The sequence below is a fragment of the Canis aureus genome, chromosome 7, assembly GCF_053574225.1.
Source record: "Canis aureus isolate CA01 chromosome 7, VMU_Caureus_v.1.0, whole genome shotgun sequence".
Lineage (NCBI taxonomy): Eukaryota > Metazoa > Chordata > Mammalia > Carnivora > Canidae > Canis > Canis aureus.
Genome location: NC_135617.1, coordinates 74,132,094 through 74,142,999, shown reverse-complemented (window position 1 = coordinate 74,142,999; position 10,906 = coordinate 74,132,094).

The window sequence follows — 10,906 nt, the reverse complement described above, 5'->3', positions numbered from 1 at the left end:
CACTGCAATAGGAATTCAGCTAGTTGACAGCTGGGTTCAAGACATGCTTCCCTGTGAGAGCTGAGGACAGGGCAGAACCCTCCCGCATCCTGCTTGACTGTAGAAGTAGCTGCTAACATCCTAATGTTAGTGGCTGGGAGAGGTTGCGGGAAAAGCATTTGTGAGCACTGGGACTGATCTCCCGTGTATCTGAATTGAATATAGCAATTTCTAACGGCTTTCCTCAATCAGAGTGTAGCCAGATTCCAACTCCCATGTCCGAGTGGGTAGCAGACATCTGCCTCCCATGCATACACACTTCTGAGATTTGAGCTTATGGCCTGTACCTCCACATCCAGCCTGCTGGTACCCTTGGCTTCTAAAAGGCCTAGGCTCGCTGTTTGACGGAAGTGTTGGGAGAGGTAATTGGAATCACCCGGCACACAAGACTAGTGCCTCCAAGCTCAGTCCAGCGATTTCCTAGTAATTCCTGTGGTAGACTGCTGCTACATACTAAGTTCCATACGTGAGAGGGTAGCTGAACGCCTTGTCCAAAAGCATCTTACTTCTGAGAGTTGAGCTCAGCCTCAGTCCCTCACAGTTCCACACTGCCTGCAGAGTGAGTTTCGCACGTCTTCACCAGAGACGTTTGCCAGCGGCTTCTGAAACGCAGGGTTATAATGCAGACCTGGAGGGTATCCCGAGGTGCAGTAGACTGGTAATCTTTGAACCTCCTGACTCAGAATACTGCTACCTTCTCACTGCCATAGGAATGCAGCTAGTTGACAGCTGGCTTCAAGACATGCTTCCCTGTGAGAGCTGAGGACAGGGCAGAACCCTCCCGCATCCTGCCTGAATGTAGGAGTAGCTGCTAACATCCTAATGTTTGTGTCGGGGAGAGGTTGCGGGAAAAGCATGTGTGAGCACTGGGCCTGAACTCCCGTTTATCTGAGTTGAATACAGCGATTTCCAACGACTTTCCTCAATCAGAGTGTAGCCAGGTTCCAAATCGCATGTCCGAGTGGGTAGCAGACATCTGCCTCCCATGCATACACACTTCTGAGAGTTGAGCTTATGGCCTGTACCTCCACATCCAGCCTGCTGGTACCCTTGGCTTCTAAAAGGCCTAGGCTCGCTGTTTGACGGAAGTGCTTGGAGAGGTAATTGAATCTTCCGACACACAACACGAGTGCCTCCAAGGTCAATTCACGATTTCCCAATAATTCTTGTGGTAGACAGGTGCTACATACTATGTTCCATATGTGAGAAGGTAGCTGAACGCCTTGTCCAAAAGCATCTTACTTCTGAGAGTTTAGCTCACCCTCAGACCCTCACAGTTCCACACTGGCCGCAGAGTGAGTTTCACACGTCTTCATCAGAGACGATTGCCAGGGGCTTCTGGGTACAAGTTAACAATGCAGACTTGGAGGGTATCTCCAGGTACAGTAGAGTGGTAATCATGGAACCTCTTGACTCAGAATACTGCTACCTTCACAGTGCCATAGGAATGCAGCTAGTTGACAGCTGGCTTCAAGACATGCTCCCCTGTGAGAACTGAGGACGGGGCAGAACCCTCCCGCATCCTGCCTGACTGTAGGAGTAGCTGCTAACATCCTAATGTTAGTGGCTGGGAGTGGTTGGGGGAAAAGCATGTGTGAGCACTGGGACTGATCTCCCGTGTATCTGAATTGAATACAGCGATTTCCAACGGCTTTCCTCAATCAGAGTGTAGCCAGGTTCCAACTCCCATGTCCGAGTGGGTAGCAGACATCTGCCTCCCATGCATACACACTTCTGAGAGTTGAGCTTATGGCCTGTACCTCCACATCCAGCCTGCTGGTACCCTTGGCTTCTAAAAGGCCTAGGCCTGCTGTTTGACGAAAGTGTTGTGAGTGGTAATTGGAATCACACGGCACACAAGACTAGTGCCTCCAGGCTCAGTCCAGCGATTTCCTAGTAATTCCTGTGGTAGACTGGTGCTACATACTAAGTTCCATACGTGAGAGGATAACTGAACGCCTTGTCCAAAAGCATCTTACTTCTGAGAGTTGAGCTCAGCCTCAGTCCCTCACAGTTCCACACTGCCTGGAGAGTGAGTTTCGCACGTCTTCACCAGAGACGTTTGCCAGAGGCTTCTGAGACACAGGGTAACAATGCAGACCTGGAGGGTATCTCCAGGTGCAATAGACTGGTAATCTTGGAACCCCCTGACTCAGAATACTGCTACCATCTCACTGCCATAAGAATGCAGCTAGTTGACAGCTGGCTTCTAGGCATGCTTCTCTGTGAGAGTTGAGTTCAGGGCACAACCCTCCCGCATCCTGCCTGACTGTAGACGTTGCTGCTAACATCCTCATATTAGTGACTGAGACAGGTTGTGAGAAAAGCATGCGGAATCGTTGTGCCTAAACTAAAGGGGATCTGAGTTGAAGAGAGTGATTTCCAAACCTCTTTCAATCAGAGTGTATCTAGGTTCCAACTCGCATGTCCGAGTGGGTAGCAGATATCTGCCTCCCATGCATACACACTTCTGAGAGTTGAGCTTATGGCCTGTAACCCTACATCCTGCCTGCAGGTACCTTTCGCTTCCAAAAGGCCTAGGCTCGCTGCTTTACGGAAGTATAGGGAGAGGTAATTGGAATCACCCGGCACACAAGACGAGTGCCTCCAAGCTCAATTCACTATTTCCCAGTAATTCTTCTGGTAGACAGGTGCTACTTACTAAGTTCCATATGTGAGAAGGTAGCTGAACGCCTTGTCCAAAAGCATCTTACTTCTGAGAGTTGAGCTCACCCTCGGTTCCTCACAGTTCCATACTGCCTGCACAGTGAGTTTCACACGTCTTCACTAGAGACGATTGCCAGAGGCTTCTGAGTACAAGTTAACAATGCAGACCTGGAGGTTATCTCCAGGTACAGTAGAGTGGTAATCCTGGAACCTCCAACTCAGAATACTGCTACCTTCTCACTGCCATAGGAATGCAGCTAGTTGACAGCTGGCTTCAAGACATGCTTCCCTGTGAGAGCTGAGGACAGGGCAAAACCCTCCCGCATCCTGCCTGACTGTAGGAGTAGCTGCTAACATCCTTATGTTAGTGGCTGGGAGAGGTTGCGGGAAAAGCATGTGTGAGCACTGAGGCTGAACTCCCGTGTATCTGAGTTGAATACAGCGATTTCCAACGGCTTTCTTCAATCAGAGTGTAGCCAGGTTCCAAATCCCATGTCCGAGTGGGTAGCAGACATCTGCCTCCCATGCATACACACTTCTGAGAGTTGAGCTTATGGCCTGTACCTCCACATCCAGCCTGCTGGTACCCTTGGCTTCTAAAAGGCCTAGGCTCGCTGTTTGACGGATGTGCTGTTAGAGGTAATTGGAATCTCCTGGCACACAAGACGAGTGCCTCCAAGCTCAATTCACGATTTCCTAGTAATTCTTCTGGTAGTCAGGTGCTGCATACTAAGTTCCATATGTGAGAAGGTAGCTGAACGCCTTGTCCAAAAGCATCTTACTTCTGCGAGTTGAGCTCACCCTCAGTCCCTCACAATTCCACACTGTCTGCAGAGTGAGTTTCACACGTCTTCACCAGAGACGATTGCCAGAGGCTTCAGAGTGCAAGTTAACAATGCAGACCTGGAGGGTATCTCCAGGTTCAGTAGAGTGGTAATCTTGGAACCTCCTGACTCAGAATACGGCTACCTTCTCACTGCCATAGGAATGCAGCTAGTTGACAGCTGGCTTCAAGACATACTTCCCTGTGAGAGCTGAGGACAGGGCAGAACCCTCCCGCATCCTGCCTGACTGTAGGCGTAGCTGCTAACATCCTTATGTTAGTGGTTGGGAGAGGTTGCGGGAAAAGCATGTGTGAGCACTGGGCCTGAACTCCCGTGTATCTGAGTTGAATACAGCGATTTCCAACGGCTTTCTTCAATCAGAGTGTAGACAGGTTCCAAATCCCATGTCCGAGTGGGTAACAGACATCTGATTTCCACGCATACACACTTCTGAGAGTTGAGTTTATGGTCTGTACCTCCACATCCAGCCTTCTGGTACCCTTGGCTTCTAAAAGGCCTAGGCTCGCTGTTTGATGGAAGTGTTGGGAGACGTAATTGGAATCACCCGGCACACAAGACTAGTGCCTCCAAGCTCAGTCCAGCGATTTCCTAGTAATTCCTGTGGTAGACTGATGCTACATACTAAGTTCCATACGTGAGAGGGTAGCTGAACGCCTTGTCCAAAAGCATCTTACTTCTGAGAGTTGAGCTCACCCTCAGTCCCTCACAGTTCCACACTGCCTGCAGAGTGACTTTCGCACGTCTTCACCAGAGACGTTTGCCAGAGGCTTATGAGACGCAAGGGTAACAATGCAGACTTGGAGGGTATCCCCAGGTGCAGTAGACTGGTAATCTTGGAACCTCCTGACTCAGAATACTGCTACCTTCTCACTGCCATAGGAATGCAGCTAGTTGACAGCTGGCTTCAAGACATGCTTCCCTGTGAGAGCTGACAACAGGGCAGAACCCTCCCGCATCTTACCTGACTGTAGGAGTAGCTGCTAACATCCTAATGTTAGTGGCTGGGAGAGGTTGCTGGAAAAGCATGTGTGAGCACTGGGCCTGAACTCCCGTGTATCTGAGTTGAATACAGCGATTTCCAACGGCTTTCCTCAATCAGAGTGTAGCTTGGTTCCAACTCCCATGTCCGAGTGGGTAGCAGACATCTGCCTCCCATGCATACACACTTCTGAGAGTTGAGCTTATGGCCTGTACCTCCACATCCAGCCTGCTGGTACCCTTGGCTTCTAAAAGGCCTAGGCTCGCTGTTTGACGGAAGTGCTGGGAGAGGTAATTGGAACCTCCCGGCACACAAGACGAGTGCCTCCATGCTCAATTCACGATTTCCCAGTAATTCTTGTGGTAGACAGGTGCTACATACTAAGTTCCATATGTGAGAACGTAGCTGAACGCCTTGTCCAAAAGCATCTTACTTCTGAGAGTTGAGCTCACACTCAGTCCCTCACAGTTCCACACTGCCTGCAGAATTAGTTTCACACGTCTTCAACAGAGACGATTGCCAGGGGCTTCTGAGTACAAGTTAACAATGCAGACCTAGAGTGTATCTCCAGGTGCAGTACAGTGGTAATCTTGGAACCTCCTGACTCAGAATACTGCTACCTTCTCACTGCCATAGGAATGCAGCTAGTTGACAGCTGGCTTCAAGACATGCTTCTCTGTGAGAGCTGAGGACAGGGCAGAACCCTCTCGCATCCTGCCTGACTGTAGGAGTAGCTGCTAACATCCTAATGTTAGTGGCTGGGAGAGGTTGCGGGAAAAGCATGTGTGAGCACTGGGCCTGAACCTCCGTGTATTTGAGTTGAATACAGCGATTTCCAACGGCTTTCCTCAATCAGAGTGTAGCTAGGTTCCAACTCCCATGTCCGAGTGGGTAGCAGACATTTGCCTCCCATGCGTACACACTTCTGAGAGTTGAGCTATGGCCTGTACCTCCACATTCGGCCTGCTTGTACCCTTGGCTTCCAAAAGGCCTAGGCTCTCTGTTTGACGGAAATGTTGGGAGAGGTAATTGGAATCACCCGGCACACAAGACTAGTGCCTCCAAGCTCAGTCCAGCTATTTCCTAATAATTCCTGTGGTAGACTGGTGCTACATACTAAGTTCCATACGTGAGAGGGTAGCTGAAGGCCTTGTCCAAAAGCATCTTACATCTGAGAGTTGAGCTCAGCCTCAGTCCCTCACAGTTCCACACTGCCTGCAGAGTGAGTTTCTCACGTCTTCCCCAGGACGATTGCCAGAGGCTTCTGAGTACAAGTTAACAATGCAGACCTGGAGGGTATCTCCAGGTGCAGTAGAGTGGTAATCTTGGAACATCCAGACTCCGAATACTGCTACCATCTCACTGCCATAAGAGTGCAGCTAGTAGACAGCTGGCTTCTAGGCATGCTTCTCTGTGAGAGTTGAGTTCAGGGCACAACCCTCCCCCATCCTGCCTGACTGTAGACGGTGCTGCTAACATCCTCATATTAGTGGCTGGGAAAAGTTGTGAGAAAAGCATGTGGAATGCTTGTGCCTGAACTCACGTGTAACTGAGTTGAATACAGCGATTTCCAAAGACCTTCTTCAATTAGAGTGTAGCTAGGTTCCAACTCCCATGTCCGAGTGGGTAGCTGACATCTGACTCCCATGCATACACACTTCTGAGAGTTGAGCTTATGGCCTGTAAACCTACATCCTGACTGCAGGTAAATTTCGCTTCCAAAAGGCCTAGGCTCGCTGCTTCACGGAAGCGTTGGGAGAGGTAATTGTAATCTCCCGGCACACAAGAGTACTGCCTCCAAGCTCAATTCACGATTTCCCAGTAATTCTTGTGGTATACAGGTGCTACATACTAAGTTCCATACGTGAGGGGATAGCTGAACGCCTTGTCCAAAAGCGTCTAACTTCTGAGAGTTGAGTTCACCCTCAGTCCCTCACAGTTCCACACTGCCTGCAGAGTGAGTTTCACACGTCTTCACCAGAGACGTTTGCCAATTACTTTTGAGAGGCAACTTAACAATGCAGACCTGGGCGGTATCTCCAGGTGCCGTAGAGTCATAATCTTGGAAAGTCCTGACTCAGAATACTGTTACCTTCTCACTGCCATAAGAACGCAGCTAGGTGAGAGCTGGCTTCTAGGCATGCTTCCCTGTGAGAGCTGAGGTCAGGGTAGAACCCTCCCGCATCCTGCCTGACTGTAGACGTAGCTGCTGACATCCTTATGTTAGGTGCTGGGAGAGGTTGGCGGAATAGCATGTGTAAGCATTGGGCCTGAACTCACGTGTATGCGAGTTGAATACAGCGTTTTCCAATGGCCTTCTTCAATCAGAGTGTAGCTAGGTTCCAACTCCCATGCCCGTGTGGGTAGCAGACATCTGTCTCCCATGCATACACACTTCTGAGAGGTGAGCTTATGGCCTGTACCTCCACATCCTGCCTCCAGGTACCCTCCGCTTCGAAAAGGCCTAAGCCTCTGCGTGACGGAAGTGCTGGTAGAGGTAATTGGAATCTCCCGGCACACAAGACTAGTGCCTCCTATCTAAATCCAGCGATTTCCTAGTAATTCCTGTGGTAGACTGGTGCTACATACTAAGTTCCATATATGTGTGAATGTAGCTAACGCCTTGTCCAAAAGCAACTTACTTCTGAGAGTTGAGCTCACCCTCAGTCCCTCACAGTTCCACACTGCCTGCAGAGTGACTTTCGCACGTCTTCACCAGAGACGTTTGCCAAAGGCTTGTGAGACGCAACTTAACAATGCAGACTTAGACGGTATCTCCAGGTGCAGTAGAGTGGTCATCTTGGAACCTACTGACTCAGAATATTGCTACCTTCTCACTGCCATAAGAACGCAGCTAGGTGAGAGCTGGCTTCCAGGCCTGCTTCCCTGTGAGAGCTGAGGTCAGGGCAGAACCCTCCCGCATCCTGCCTGACTGTAGACTTAGCTGCTAACATCCTTATGTTAGGTGCTGGAAGAGGTTGGGGGAATAGCATGTGTAAGCATTGGGTCTGAACTCAAGTGTATCTGAGTTGAATACAGCGATTTACAAAGGCCTTCTATAATCAGAGTGTAGCTAGGTTCCAACTTGCCTAAACGAGTGGGTAGCAGACATCTGCCTCTCATGCATACACACTTCTGAGAGTTGAGCTTTTGGCCTGTACCTCCACATCCTGCCTGCAGGTACCCTTCGCTTCTAAAAGGCTTAAGACTGCTGCGTGACGAAGTGTTGGGAGAGGTAATTGGAGTCTCCAGGCACACAAGACTAGTGCCTCTAATCTAAATCCAGCGATTTGCTACTAATTTCTGTGGTTGACTGGTGCTACATACTGAGTCCATATGTGAGAAGTTAGCTGAACGCCTTGTCCAAAATCATCCTACTTCTGAGAGTTCAGCTCACCCTCAGTCTCTCACAGTTCCACACTGCCTGCAGAGTGAGTTTCGCACGTCTTCACCAGAGGCGTTGCCAAAGCCTTGTGAGACGCAACTTAAGAATGCAGACTTAGACCGTATCTCCAGGTGCAGCAGAGTGGTAATCTTGGAACTTACTGACTTGAATACTGTTACCTTCTCACTGCCATAAGATCGCAGCTAGGTGAGAGCTGCTTTCTAGACTTGCTTCCCTGTGAGAGCTGAGGTCAGGGCAGAACCCTCCCGCATCCTGCCTGACTGTAGACTTAGCTGCTAACATCCTTATGTTAGGTGCTGGGAGAGGTTGGGGGAATAGCATTGTACCGTTGAGTCTGAACTCACGTCTATCTGAGTTGAATACATCGATTTACAAAGGCCTTCTTCAATCAGAGTGTAGCTAGGTTCCAACTCCCATGTACTAGTGGGTAGTAGACATTTGCCTCCCATGCTTACTTCTGAGAGTTGAGCTTACGGCCTGTACCTCCACATCCTGCCTGCAGGTAGCCTTCACTTCGAAAAGGCCTAGACCTGCTGCGTGACGGAAGTGTTGGGAGAGGTAATTGGAGTCTCCAGGCACACAAGACTAGTGCCTCCAAGCTCAATCCAGCGATTTCCTAGTAATTCCTGTGGTAGACTGGTGCTGCATACTATGTTCCATAAGTGAGAAGGTGGCTGAACGCCTTGTCCAAAACCATCTTACTTCTGAGAGTTGAGCGCACCCTCAGTCCTTCACAGTTCCACAGTGCCTGCAGAGTGAGTTTCACACGTCTTCACCAGAGACGTTTGCCAAAGGCTTGTGAGACACAACTTAACAATGCAGACCTGGACGGTATCTCCAGGTGCATTAGAGTGGTAGTCTTGGAACCTACTGACTCAGAATACTGCTACATTCTCACTGCGATAAGAACGCAGCTAGTTGAGAGCTGGCTTCTAGGCCTGCTTCCCTGTGAGAGCTGAGGTCAGGCACAACCTTCCCGAATCCTGCCTGACTGTATACGTACCTGCTAACATCCTTATGTTAGGTGCTGGGAGAGGTTGGGGGAATAGCATGCGTAAGCATTGGGCCTGAACTCACGTGTATGAGAGTTGAATACAGCGTTTTCCAATGGCCTTCTTCAATCAGAGTGTAGCTAGGTTCCAAATTGCCTAAACGAGTGGGTAGCAGACATCTGCCTCTCATGCATAAACACTTCTGAGAGTTGAGATTTTGGCCTGTACCTCCACATCCTGCCTGCAGGTACCCTTCGCTTCGAAAAGGCCTAAGCCTGCTGCGTGACGGAAGTGTTGGGAGAGGTAATTGGAGTCTCCAGGCACACAAGACTAGTGCCTCCAATCTAAATCCAGCGATTTCCTAGTAATTTCTGTGGTTAATTGGTGCTACATACTAAGTTCCATATGTGAGAACGTAGCTGAACGCCTTGTCCAAAAGCATCTTACTTCTGAGAGTTGAGCTCACCCTCAGTCTCTCACAGTTCCACACTGCCTGCAGACTGAGTTTCGCACGTCTTCACCAGAGGCGTTTGCCAAAGCCTTGTGAGACGCATCTTAAGAATGCAGACTTAGACCGTATCTCCAGGTGCAGCAGAGTGGTAATCTTGGAACCTACTGACTCAGAATACTGCTACCTTCTCACTGCCATAAGAACGCAGCTAGGTGAGAGCTGCTTTCTAGGCATGCTTCCCTGTGAGAGCTGAGGTCAGGGCAGAACCCTCCCGCATCCTGCCTGACTGTAGAGGTAGCTGCTAACATCCTTATGTTAGGTGCTGGGAGAGGTTGGGGGAATAGCATGTTTAACCATTGAGCCTGAACTCACGAGTATGTGAGTTGAATACAGCGTTTTCCAAGGGCCTTCTTCAATCAGAGTGTAGCTAGTTTCCAACTCCCATGTACTAGTGGGTAGCAGACATTTGCCTCCCATGCTTACTTCTGAGAGTTGAGCTTACGGCCTGTACCTCCACATCCTGCCTGCAGATACCCTTCGCTTCGAAAAGGCCTAGAACTGCTGCGTGACGGAAGTGTTGGGAGAGGTAATTGAGTCTCCAGGCACACAAGACTAGTGCCTCCAAGCTCAATCCAGCGATTTCCTAGTAATTCCTGTGGTAGACTGGTGCTGCATACTAAGTTCCATATGTGAAAAGGTGGCTGAACGCCTTGTCCAAAAGCATCTTACTTCTGAGAGTTGAGCTCACCCTCAGTCCTTCAGAGTTCCACACTGCCTGCAGAGTGAGTTTTGCACGTCTTCACCAGAGACGTTTGCCAAAGGCTTGAGACGCATATTAACAATGCAGACTTGGGCGGTATCACCAGGTGCAGGAGAGTGGTAATCTTTTAAACTCCTGACTCAGAATACTGCTACCTTCTCACTGCGATGAGAACGCAGCTTGTTGAGAGCTGACTTCTAGGCCTGCTTCCCTGTGAGAGCTGAGGTCAGGGCAGAACCCTCGCGCATCCTGCCTGACTGTAGTTGTAGTTGCTACCATCCTAATGTTAGGTGCTGGTAGAGTTTTGGGGAATAGCATGAGTAAGCATTGGGCCTGAACACACGTGTATCTGAGTTGAATACAGCGTTTTCTAATGGCCTTCTTCAATCAGAGTGTAGCTAGGTTCAAAATCCCATGTACTAGAGCCTTGCAGACATCTGCCTCCCATGCTTACTTCTGAGAGTTGAGCTTACGGCCTGTACCTCAGCATCCTGCCTGCAGTTACCTTTCGCTTCTAAAAGGCCTAGACTTGCTGCGTGACGGAAGTGTTGGGAGAGGCAATTGGAGTCTCCAGGCACACAAGACTAGTGCCTCCAAGCTCAATCCAGCGATTTCCTAGTAATTCCTGTGGTAGACTGGTGCTGCATACTATGTTCCATATGTGAGAAGGTGGCTGAACGCCTTGTCCAAAAGCATCTTACTTCTGAGAGTTGAGCTCACCCTCAGTCCTTAACAGTTCCACACTGCCTGCAGAGTGAGTTTCACAC